General features: G+C 41.8%; 2 protein-coding genes across 5 annotated transcripts in view; both read right to left on the minus strand.

Annotated features, from left to right (window-relative positions):
• Window positions 1-12,500, minus strand: part of CLK3 (CDC like kinase 3) — a 1,797,083-nt gene that overhangs the window by 464,139 nt on the left and 1,320,444 nt on the right. The gene's annotated exons all lie outside the window — the stretch shown is intronic.
• Window positions 1-12,500, minus strand: part of EDC3 (enhancer of mRNA decapping 3) — an 886,050-nt gene that overhangs the window by 407,792 nt on the left and 465,758 nt on the right. The window lies entirely within an intron of this gene.

A 12,500-nucleotide genomic window follows, 5' to 3' on the forward strand; every position in this document is an offset into this window, starting at 1 on the left:
TGCCAGCGTAGGACTTCCTAGTGCTAGGCCTCCTTGCCTCCCGAAGTACGTTAACCACCTGCTGGGAAAGGGAAGAAGAAAATGGATTGATTCATACAATCAGCCATGCTGCCAAATGGAGAGACTGAAGATGAGGATGTAGAATGCTTGCCCCTTCCTGAACCAAAAGATTTGGTTTCAGAGGAAGATATCAAGGAGGAAATTGGGAGAGACTGCAAAGCAGTGGATACCAATGCTGTCTGGGCCAGTCTGGAGCTATGAGAATGGTCCTTGGTCTTTCATCCCTGATCTTCAATAATACCCTGGGAAGAAGAGGAGGGAAGGCATAAACTGACAGTAGCATCCAAGGGAAGGACAGAGCATCCACTCTCCAGGCCTTGCTGCGATGCTGTCTGGTGCAAAAAAGTGGTAGAAAGTGGTTGTCTGGGGAGGAGAAAAGATCCACCTGAGGAGTGCCCCAACGTTGAATGATGTTGTAAAAGACTGCTCTGTTCAGTTGCCACTCATGAGGATCCAGGGTCTGTCTGCTCAGTTGGTCTGCCAAAACACTGTCTCTCCCTGGAAGAGACTGAGCTAGGAGATGCAGGCCCAAGGATGCTGCTGTGGACCAGAGAATCATACTCTGTCTGCACAGGGAGTATGAATGAGTCCCTCCCTGTTTGTTGATGTACCACATGACTGTGGTGTTGTCTGTTCTGACAAGCAGAGTTCCTGGAGAAAGAAGATGCTTGAAAGCCTGTAAGGCCTGCTTAACTGCTATCAACTTCTTCAGGTTTATGCGCAAGTGCATCCACTGGGCGTTCCAACGTCCCTGTATGCTTCTGCCATCCAAGTGAGCTCCCCAGGTGTAGTTTGATGCGTCCGTGGTAAGAACTTTAATGGCAGAAGGTGGGCGAAAAGGCATGCCTTTGTTTTGTAGGCAGGCTGTCACCCACCATAGAAACTCTGTCTGCAGACATGGAAGCTGAGGAATTATCGTAACAAGGTCCTGTGTGTGTTGACACCAAAGGTTCTTGAGGTACCACTGCAATTTCCTCATATGCAGTCTTGCATATGGAATCATGAGAATGCAAGAGGGCATGTATCCAACAGCTTGCAGGTATTTCCTTGCAGGGAGCTGGGACAGGCTTGCCAAATCCTTGAAGTAAACTGAAAGAGTTGCATGCTTCTCCTGGGTGAGATACATCTCCTGGGCAGCTGTGTTCAGACTCGCTTCCCAGGAATGTTATCTGCTTGGTCGGAACCATTTTTGATTTTTCCTCGTTGAGAGTGTAACCCAGGGAAGAGAGAAGAGTCTTTACAAATTCCAGATCTTTTAACAGCTGTTCCTGAGAATTTGCTTGAATTAGACAGTCGTCCAGGTATGGATAAATCTGAATTTTCTTTGGCCTGCAAAAAGCAATGACTGGAGCCAGGCACTTTGTGAAAACTCTGGGAGCAGTAGATAAGCCAAAGGGCAGCACAGAGAATTGATAATGTTGCTTGCCCACTCTGAAATGAAGGTATTGCCTGCAACTTTCCTTGATAGGGATGTGCAGATAAGCTTCTTTGAGATCCAGAGTTACCAGTCAGGAGTCCTTGTCTAACATTGGTAGCAACTGATGCAGAGTGAGCATTCTGAACTTTGGAATTACCAGGAAAGAGTTCAGAATGGATAGATCTAGGATAGGATGCCAGGTGCCTTCTTTTTTTGGAACTAAGAAAAGTCTGGAATAGAAGCCCTGGCCTACCTGCTGAGCAGGAACTGATTCTATTGCCCCCAGATGTAACAGACACAACATTTGCTTTTCTACTTCTGCCCTTTGGTTTGGAGGAATGTCCGGGAATACTTTGGGCACCGGAAAGGTGTGGAAAGAAAACCTGTGCCCTAGGGATAGAGTTCTGAGTACCCATTTGTCGTCTGTGATGGTGGCCCAGACATTTGCAAAAATGGCCAACCTTCCTCTAAAGGAAAGTCCGGGCAAGCAGGAACAGGCAGAAGTTGAACAGTCATTGAGAATGCTTGGATTGACATGTAGGCTTAGAACGTCCCACCTTAGAAGTGGAAGCATGCCATCGCTTAGACCTTCGAGGGGTAGCCACCTGCCCCCTAGAAGATTTGTAACCTCTAGTCCTAGAACGATTTTGTCTGTTGGTATCAGGAAACATCCAACTCTTAGAACGGCAATTCCTGCTGAAGTGAGGAGGATGAACTTGCAGAAAGTCTTTAACAGTTTGCATAGACTTGGCCTTATCCCTCCATCTTTTTGAGCACTTCCTCTGCTTTGCTGCCAAAAAGACGGTCCTTATGTAAAGGTACATCTAAAAGCTTAAGACTGGACAGACTCTGGAAGGGGCTGTTCTCTGAGCCAAGCATGCCTTCTGATAACAGATTCAGTAACGGTTGCCCTGCAGGAAGCTTCTAGAATGTCAAAACCACAATGTAATGAATGTTTATTGACAAGACTGGCAGAATTCAGCAAATCCTGCATATCCGTACTCTCTGCTAAAAGAGGCCCACTTGCAGTCTGACTTAATAGCCTCCAAGGTGTGCTGCTGATACTTAAGCATATGAAAAAGGCAATTAGTTGACCTAATAGCAAGAGTGGCAGAGATATAAACTTTTTTACCCCACCTATCTAGGTTCCTAGATTCCCTGTTGGAAGGGACAGGATTTTTGGCAACAGTGGCCTTAACTCCTTTAGGCCCTTGAGAAATAACCTCTGGGTCAACTAGCGGATTCCTAAAAAGAAACAAATGAGAATCAGGGACTCTATAGTACCAGTCAGGTTTCCTTTGAGCAGGAGGAACAGAATTCGGAGTCAAGGAATTTACCAGAAAAACATCATCAACCACATCCAACACTGGAGGAATAGTCAGAGGCTTATGCTGAGGCAAATCCAAAAACTCCCTGATCCTTTTCTTAAACTGGGGATAATCCTGACTTTCCCATTTAAAATGCACCCTAACAGTATTCAAAGTATCACCAAAAGAGAAATCCTCTAGAGGAGAAGCAGAAGGAATGGGTTCCTTTGCATCTGAATCCTCAACAGGAGGAAAAAAAACCTGAGAACCTTCCTCTTCATCAGCAGAAATGCTAGAAGTATCAGAATCTGAATAAGATAAAACTTCTGGAGAGACATCCCTACTCCTTTTTGAAGGAGGAGGCTGTGAACCCTTAAATAGAGTCAAAAGGTCATTAGCCATTTTAACCATTTGAGACTGAGGGGAACGTGAGGAAGCTGGAGCCGGTCTTCACAGGCTTACAACTGGAGGATTTACTTGCAAGTATGAAGGACCCAGGAGGCTTGGCCACCTCAAAGTCGAGGTAGAGATAGTCGGTATAAGCCTGCTGTCAGAACGAAGAATGGAGGCCTTGAAACCGGCGCCAGTTTAGTGGCTCCAGATCCAGCTAAAGAGGCGACAGGTGGAAGGTCAGAAGACAAAATGGAAGCCAGAGGCCTTGGGGACTCTGAAATGGTCTCAACTGAGGCTTGCGGTTGAAAATCCGCTGACTGCAGGGGCTGAAAAGGCGCCTCACTGGCTACCGCAGGGCTGATGACCAACTTAACATCATCGGAAGACTTGACCTTCTGAAGCCTGTTGTGGTCCTTATCCTTATGCTTCTAAGGAATATCTGAAGCCTGAAGACCAGCAGACGCCATACCGACAAACTTAGGTCACACTCTAAAATGCTTAGCTAAAAGCTTAGCCTGACGACGAATAGTATGTAGATTAAAGGAAGCACAGAGATCACAATTAGGAACGTTGTGGTCAAGGCCTAAACAAATAATACAATACGAATGAAAATCTCGATGGGGAATCTGCTTTCCACAGGCAAGACAATTAACTTTTTCTGACATTTGTTAAGGCAAGAAAAGAGGATCCCCAATGGGTTATTTAGCTGTAGTTGACTTCAACTTTGTAGTCGGAAACCAAAAAGGTAAACGGCCGACCGGTACTCGTGCAAAAATGCTTCTGCTTCAGGCTCCGTGGCAAGGAAGACTGAGGAAGTGACGTTGGCTGCTTCCTTTTGTATTGGACGTTCTGACGTCCTTTACAACAGACAGCCGATGTCATATTTACTTACCTTTGATATTCTGGCCAATCGATAACCCATTGGTTAGGACTGCAACAGTGAAACACAATGAACATGGTCCTAATCTTCTTTAAGACTAGCTCTTCAGGTCTGGGATTCTAGCTGTCCAGTATCTAGTGACTCTTCAAGCAGTTTACATTCCCTTGGAGCACAATGTAGTAGCACACTCCTTGAGCAGGGCCAGCACACAAGCTCACAAATGAATACTTCAAAGAGATGTGTTCCTGGACACTGTTCATCAGAGGGGCATTCCTCAGGTAGATCTTTTTTGCCTCCACTCTGAACAGACAACATCCTCTATTCTGTTCCAGAGTGCCAAATCTTCTGGCTTGAAAAGTATATGCCCTGTTTTTTCCTTGGAAGGGGATGCTTCTTAATGCCTTCCCTTCCTCTGTTACCACAAGTCTTGTGCAAAATCAGACAAGACTCCCAAAATCTTGGTAGTGACTTCCTTTTGGCCCAGACAGCATTAGTCCCCCTTCTTTCTCACTTGGCCAGGGGCAATCACCACAAGTTACTGCAACAGGTGTCTCTTCTCACACAAGACAAAATCTCTTATTCAATATCACTTGTCCACACTTCAACTGACACTGTGGGTGATAGAAAAAAAGGTGCCTGAAAAGAATCAAAATCCTGAGGACATGCTTTGGGTTTCTGCAGATGCTAGGAAACCCACTACCAAGACATTATACATGTTCAAATGGAAGCAATTTTCTGATTGGTGCCTCTCTCAACATCAGGATCCCCTATCCACGGAGGCTTTTCTGGTTCTCCCATTTGTGTGATCTGCTCCATGCTGGGTTGGCATACTCTTCAGTAAAAGCTCACCTGTCAGCAATTTCTGCCAGTCTGCCCTTGACTCCTCCTCTGGCCTCTAGATTTGAAATCAAGCAATTTCTTAAAGGTGTCCTTAACAGGCCCTCCAGGAAGCCTGCTCCACCTTCTTGGAACCTCAGTTTTGTACTGGAAAAATCGACTCTGTCCCTTTTTGAGCCTGCTTCTTCAGCTTTCTTAAACATTATACTTGGGGGACTGTTCTTTTGGCTCTCACTTCAGCCAAGAGTGTCTGAAATTCAGGCTCTAATAGCTACTCCTCTTTTCTTACTTTTCCACAGAGACAGGTATCTCTCTGTACCAATCCTTCTTTAAAACCCAAGGTGGTCAACAAGTTGGTTCTTCAGTCTATTCATCTTCCTTTCTTTTTACCCTTCTCTTCAGTCTGCCAGTTAGAAGGTTCTTCACATCTTGGATTTGCATACACAGCTTAAATATTATTTGGACAAAACTATTCACAAATCTGAGCAGTTTTTTGTTTCTTTTCATCCCAGGACTTTCGGTTTGCCTGTCTCTAAGCAAACCATCTCTTCCTGGGTTTCTAAGGCAATTTCTTTTGTTACTCTTTTCATCGAAAATGTCTTTCCTCATCGGTAAAGGCACAAATGTACCTAGTAGGGCAGCTGCAGCCTCTGCTGCTTTTTTCAAGGGTATGGATACCAATTCCATCACTGAGGCTGCTACTTGGTCCTCTGCTCCTACTTTCACTAACATGCATTGCAAGTTGATTATTATTTACAGGGCCAGGGCAGGTTTTGCCATGGCTATCCTGCACTGGTCTGTAGACAGCTCTTCTGGGCCTTCCTCCTCCCTGGCTTGTTCTTGAGGTCTTCTCCCTTAGGTGAAAAATACTAACACAGTGATAAGAAGGACATAGTACAGTTGTGTAAAATCATACCATAAAAGTAGATGTCCTTCACTGCTGCAGTATTTGCTCTATTGCTCCTTCCTCCTCTATTCTACCTCTTGAACTGTACACTTTTTGCCCTCATGGATGAAGGGCTCATTTTCCTCTTCCTTTCTCTCCTTCTGAATGTACGTTATCCTTGTCCCTAAAGGCATTTTGTTTCTCCTGTGGCTTTTTCAGTTGAGTGTGTCCGTATGTCACTTTATGCCCTACGTCCTGAGAGGGGAGCATGTGTGTGATTGTAAGATGCCTATAAGCACTAAAGGCTTTGGTATACTGGCTAGATGCTGGGCTATCCTTGGCAGGAGATCCCTTGGGTGAAGAATACTGCAATAGTGAAGAGAATGCCATCTATTTTTATGGTAAGATGTTACACAACTGTACTTTATGAACTTCAGAAGTCTTCTGCAGTGGATGACTACTGGGAAGAATCCCAAGCAGTAAAACATTTAAACCTACTGGGAGGCCGGAGATGAAAATCAGCTGAAAGAAAAACAAAAAACTTGGAAGGCCAAGTATTGTTTATATCAAAGTACCAATGGAGGAGCAATTCCTACATCAAAGTTCAAGGAAAAATTCCTGGTGATGTACAGGGCCACTGGAAAGCTGCACCAGTAATTTCCTCAATTTTCATCTTGCTGTCTGCAAGATCACATTTTTTTTCAATAAATTTTTATCAATTTTTGAAAAAGAAAAAATGCTAATTAAAAGGTAAAAACAAATTTTTAACAGATACAATGGCATATGGATACAATTGGAAAGGTATATAATTGCACTACAATTGCAAATAAGTCAGTTGAAGAACTTGAAATGCAAGATATATGTATTTAAAATGATGAGAAAAAACATCTTGGGTGGTACTTGTCCGAATCATCAGATTAATAACATCTTTTAACAAAACGTAAGTTATTTAAGAGATACTTGATGAAGGCTATCCACAGCATTTAGATATTTCACGTACAGCCATTTGGAATCCATATTGGTGATTTAAAAACTTGTCACAAAAAAAAACAAAATTAAAACAAATACAAATATAACAAAGAAAAAAACTACAATAGGAAAAATATTTACATCTATTTACACCTAAATGCCACTCTTGTAATTTAGTGTTTCTATAAATTAGATGGTATATGATTATGTAAGAGAAAAAAAAGGTAACTGAAGAGTATAATGATTGGAAAGAGGGGAAAAAATAAACAAAAATGTATATTGGATTTGTACTTGGTCTTCATATAACTAAGAGGATATTTATATCAGGGAGCAAGTAAAACACAACAGTGTTTAAGTGAATAGAAAAAAAGGGGGGTATTGAAATAGGGGAATTAGTATTGGATTTTGTATCCTGTAGGTTGTCCTAATGTTAAGTAAATATAAAAAAGTGTGGGAGGGGGATTAATATTAATTTTTAATCTTTTAATATTCCAATATAAATCCCCAGTATATGAGGAAATATGCAATTTTATTTGGGTTGTTATTGGCTAGTTTATGGGAGGATATGAATTTTACTGCAACGTTTTTACAATTTTTCCAAGAGATCTTAGATTTATCTAGCCAGTTCTTAGCGATATAGTACTTGATTAGGGCGCACAAGGTAGTGAGGACAAGTTTAGTCATGTTAGGAAGGCCATTTGGTGTAACATGTAGAACAGCTGTTTCCCATGAGAAAGTGGCTTTCTCGTATCCCATTTTCTCAAGCTTAGCTCTTAATGAGCACCACAGTTTTTATACTTTCTTGCAGCTCCAAAAAATGTGTTCCAAGATGACATTATATTTTGATAAAAAATGCTGAAACTATTCACCTATTCAAGAACACTTAAAGGCAGCAACAATTTAACACAATGTTGCAGTGTACAGTACATAAATTACAACAGATACATAATTTTTCATGTGATTTATTCATACCACTCAACCTCTTAGTGCAAGAAATTTGGACAAAGCCTGACAAAATGGTGGGGCAAAGGCCCAAAAATAGGGAGAGATTTTAAATATTTCTTTTATAAACTTAGAAAGTTGCTAGAATAGTGTTTGTGTTAGTATCACATTTTCTGAAAGATTTGAAATCTGAAACTCAAATGCATGTTATTATTTAGTGACTTTAATCCTCAGATCATCCAAATGATTTGCCAGAAAACCACAGATTTTATGAGGAATAGACCAAAAATATCAGGCAAAAATCTGGACATTCTAGTTTCAGTCAGGCTGTGTTGTTTAGAGCTTCATCACATGAATTCTGAAATGAAACTGGCAGTCAAAGAACTTTTCAGTAACAAAGAAAATTAAATAGTAGGTGTGAGAATAGGTAAACGTTCTCATCCATTTGCTTTGTATGGCTAAGTATCTCTGTTGTTAATGATTCATCCTAAATGGTATTCTAAATGAATTGGAAGTTTAAACGTTGAATATATTCAAGGGATTTGTTGAATTAGGTGATTCCATACAACTGACCTAACTGCATTCTTGTCAAATGTAAAGCACACAAACACCTTTAGTAGGTTTTTGTAAAGGGTTTGCCCTATCACAGTTTTTAGCATTTTATGTTCATTGCATTTAAAGGGCTTTAGAAATAAAATTTACTGCTAAATGTACTGTGGGAGAGGAGACAGCAATTTACCAATTCTTTTATAAATTTGTTTTTCAGCAAACAGGTAATTAGGTTTCCACTATTGTGTTTGTCTTTTTGGCTTTTCCTGGTTAGGGGTCGCCACAGCAGAACTCCGGTCCGCTAATGATTGGCAGTCGATTTTTATGGTGCCAAGTTGCCAGCCTGACACCAAACCTTCAGCAAAGGCACGCCCATTCACAAATGTCTTTTGGAGGCCGACTGACCGCGGGGAGGACATGCAGACTCCACACAGAAGGCACTCCAGCTGAGAATCGAACAGGAGAACCTCTTGCTGTGAGGCAACAACGCTACCGCTGTACCACCATAATCTTTTAAAAGAGGAGTACTCAGTATAAATTAACATTAAAATTATGTAATTTTTGTGAAGAGATACCAACAGATGCCAATACACCCATCCAGTAACCTATACGATTGTTTATAGTACATGCTGCAGCATACAGTAAACTGTTAGCAGGGTTGTGAATTAAAGCCCATAATTTTCCTGCAACTTTTACAAATTATTTCCAAACCTTCTTATAAAATGTTCTGCAATTTTCTTGCAGCCCTGGTGATGTGTGAAACTAGGTGATCAAAGCCTGAACTACCTGCAGTGAGATTTCTGTAGCTAACACCAGAAGCTGCCACATTCCTGCTGGAATAGTGGAAAAGGATATGGGAAAGCCTTCACTGCCACAGGAGACAGAATGTGTCAATCGCACACTACTTCTTGCCTTGCTGAAATGAGAACAGCACAGGAAGTTAGTGTTCTCGATCGGTGAGCATGTCAACCTCCAGGGATACAGCATTCCTAGAAAATGCTGACCAGGAAGGATTCCTGCACCCCCCATGATAGGACTGGAGCAGTGTTTCTTGGGGTCTGCAACACATTCATTCCTCAATAATATGTATGGCTGTGATGCTGATGCCTTTAAGGTCCACTGTAAGATATGCAGAGTTTCTATGGCCAGGGGATATTAGCTCATTAAATCAACTTTTTCAAAAACCAACACACACTGGTTATTTGACCACAGCAGGAGAGGCTTTGCTCCCGTTCCAGTGCTTTCAAAACAATAAATACTTCTCACAGCTCCTAACAGTGTTCTCATGGGATCAAATTCTCCAAAGTCATAGGGGAGCTTAACTGGGCTCTCTAATGGTTATTGAAGGGTCTTGTTCACTGTAAGGATCTGCAATGGATTCTGCTGCAAGAAGGGAAGATCTACATTGAAATTGGTGAGGGAAGTCTACCACTCCTGATACTGCTGACAAGGGTGTGATATTAAATCAGTGAATCTACTACGACTCCAGCTATGTTAACCTCACCATGCAGTGCAACACCTGCATTCTCAGGTACACCAATGCAGCTGTGAAGATTATGGCCACTATTAAGAAATGAAGATGCGGGGGGAGGGGGCACAGCTTAGAACCTTTTCGGGTTCTCTCCCAGTAAACCAGAAACTGGTCTTGTTCTCTCTGTGTTGGCAGAAATGCCTAATGGCAACAGTCTTAGGCTCAGAATTCCTACCAATTCATGACAAATTCCCCAAGGTCCACAAACACAAGAGCAAAGACACCACAACGAGACCATCAGAGGCAAGTCATTCACAGAGAAAAACAAGTTGGCCCCTTTCCTGCAAGGGATCTAACAACAGCCAGCACCCAGGAAAACACAATGGGCACAAAAGACAGACTAAACAGCAGGACTCTGTACTGAATGTAATGTTCATCCACAGTAAACCAAAGGAACCTCCTGTGCAGACCTTGGACAATGATACATCTAAGCAGCAGCCATCTCACTCAGTGAGACCATCTAGGTGCTCTGAAGCTCCAAAGCTCCAATCATAATTAAGTGACAGACCTTCTGGTGTCACAACCCCATCAGGTAAGACACCCAGGAGAGTCCTCTCTACAACTTGATTTACTGGAGGTCTCCGATGACGCGGAGATCCAGGATGGCATAGATGTAGCAATTATCCGAATTATACGAAGCCAAATCAAGTGGTAGAAAGAGGAAACAGTCTTCATGAACCCTTTACAGGCTCATAGATCCATAGGTGGTTACCTGTCCAAGAGCCATTTAAGCAGAGCCAAGCTTACCCCACATTTACCGAAATATTGCTGATGTGTCAACACCTCTATAAATTTTATGGTTTCAGTAGAGGTTTGAACACAAAGTGTGCCCATTAAGGACACAGGTGCCAAACAAGGGGTAAATCTGAGATTTCCCTATCAACTCGTCTAAGTTACATTTAAAGAGTACAGTTTAGGTCTGTCCCAAGACCTGTTGTACAGATAACTTGGTCTCTGACTGGAGCTATTGCTGGGGTTTGGATGGTACCAAAGAACTGAATGTAATGGTTATTAGCAGGGGGTTTAGTCCTTTTTTTTTCAGTTTGTACTTTCAAGGTCTAATAGTGCTACCCCTTGGTCATCCCTACTCTACCCCCCCCCCCCCCCGACAGTCAACTATGCTGGCGACCTCGAATACTACAGTTTATCTCCAAGCCAGTACATGATCAGCAAATACAAATGCAGACAAGATCTGACTGTATACTAGCCTACAACACCATACTGTTATTAAGTTTCATGTTTATGATTTTATAAAACTGTTTAATGCAAATAAATAGATAACCTCTCCCCACCATTTAGTAACCGTGCACAGTGAAAGAAACCCATGTGCCATAGTAGGATTCTCAGTTCCACTGATGTCCACACACAAATTTAATTTGCATTTAATAGCAGTTATACTGCAACATTCCCCTGTACCACATCTTCAAGGTAGCCAACCAAACAAGAGTCCACTAACATGATAGATCACACCATACCTCTCAACTATCCCAGATTTTCAGGGATGACCCTGATTACGACTCAAACTTTAGCTCTGTCCCTCTTAATCTCTACTAAAATTGGTGATGTTCTGGAGAAAAGGTAGTGAGATGCACTTAATAATAATACTTAAGAGTTATAGACTTCTTTTACTTCAAAAAATGTATATTAATGCATACTCTGTTTTCTGTCAATGTCTCCATTTAACAGTATTAATATTTTAAAAATGTCCCCTATTGCCCTAAATTCTGGACTTGTCCCTGACTGGCTGAGAACTATGGATCACACACAGCACAGCTCACTAGCAGACTTTTACTTCTCCTTTGAATACTGTGAGAGTTGTTATGGTGCTTTGTTTTTGATTCACTAAACCATTCAGAACAAACAGGCCCTTCCGGTGTAAGACACAACACAACTTAAATGGTGTGTGCCAAGTAGCACTCCCCTCCAGGCAAAGTCAAAACACAAGCTAAACCATTCACCACAAACAGCCCATTCCATTCTAAGACAAAACGCACCATAAACACCAAGTCTTAATATTTGTAAATCACCAACTCATTCCTAGTGAGACATCAGCGACTGGTCAGGTAACGGACTGCGTTGGGCACTCAGTGGTAGATTAAGTCAACTCTGTGTCCCAGGCTATTTTCAAATCATGGGCCTTCTCCTCACATTCTTTTTAGGACTATGCATAATGGCACATGTTCTTTTAGATTCATCCTCCTGTTTGTTTTAAATTGCATTTACTATTTAATTAAGAGAGTGCATTTTAAATGTATAGTATCAAACATTTGGTACTTAAGTATTATCGCAACCACATTTTCCAACGTGCTGGACTTTATTCTCTTTTACTCAAACAATGACAAGGAAGTGTAATCAGGAAGGGTAGACTGTAAAAAACTCTTCTGGGATGTTGGTGGTGGTTTTTTAAAATGAGTAAGGGTTCAAATTTGAGGATTTGTGGCTAGCGTGCTTGAAAGACATCAAGCATTGAATTCAGCGAGCGATCCCAGTGGCTGTCTGTATAGACGTACGTTGGCCTGAAAGGAGTGTGGGCAGTCATAGCTTACGATGTTAGAAACACAAACACACACTTCCAATGAATTAGCTGCTTTTGAGCACACTAGCCAGAAAACCTAACATGTGCAAACCCTTATTAGTTTTACAAACCCACCAACAAGATCGTGTTTTAACAGTCTACCCTTCCCGATTACTTTTTAAAGAAGTTAGACTGGGTACTGCTTTGCTTTTCT

Source organism: Protopterus annectens, chromosome 7.part0 (assembly GCF_019279795.1).
Source record: "Protopterus annectens isolate FY-2018-M chromosome 7.part0, PAN1.0, whole genome shotgun sequence".
NCBI classification, from domain to species: domain Eukaryota; kingdom Metazoa; phylum Chordata; order Ceratodontiformes; family Protopteridae; genus Protopterus; species Protopterus annectens.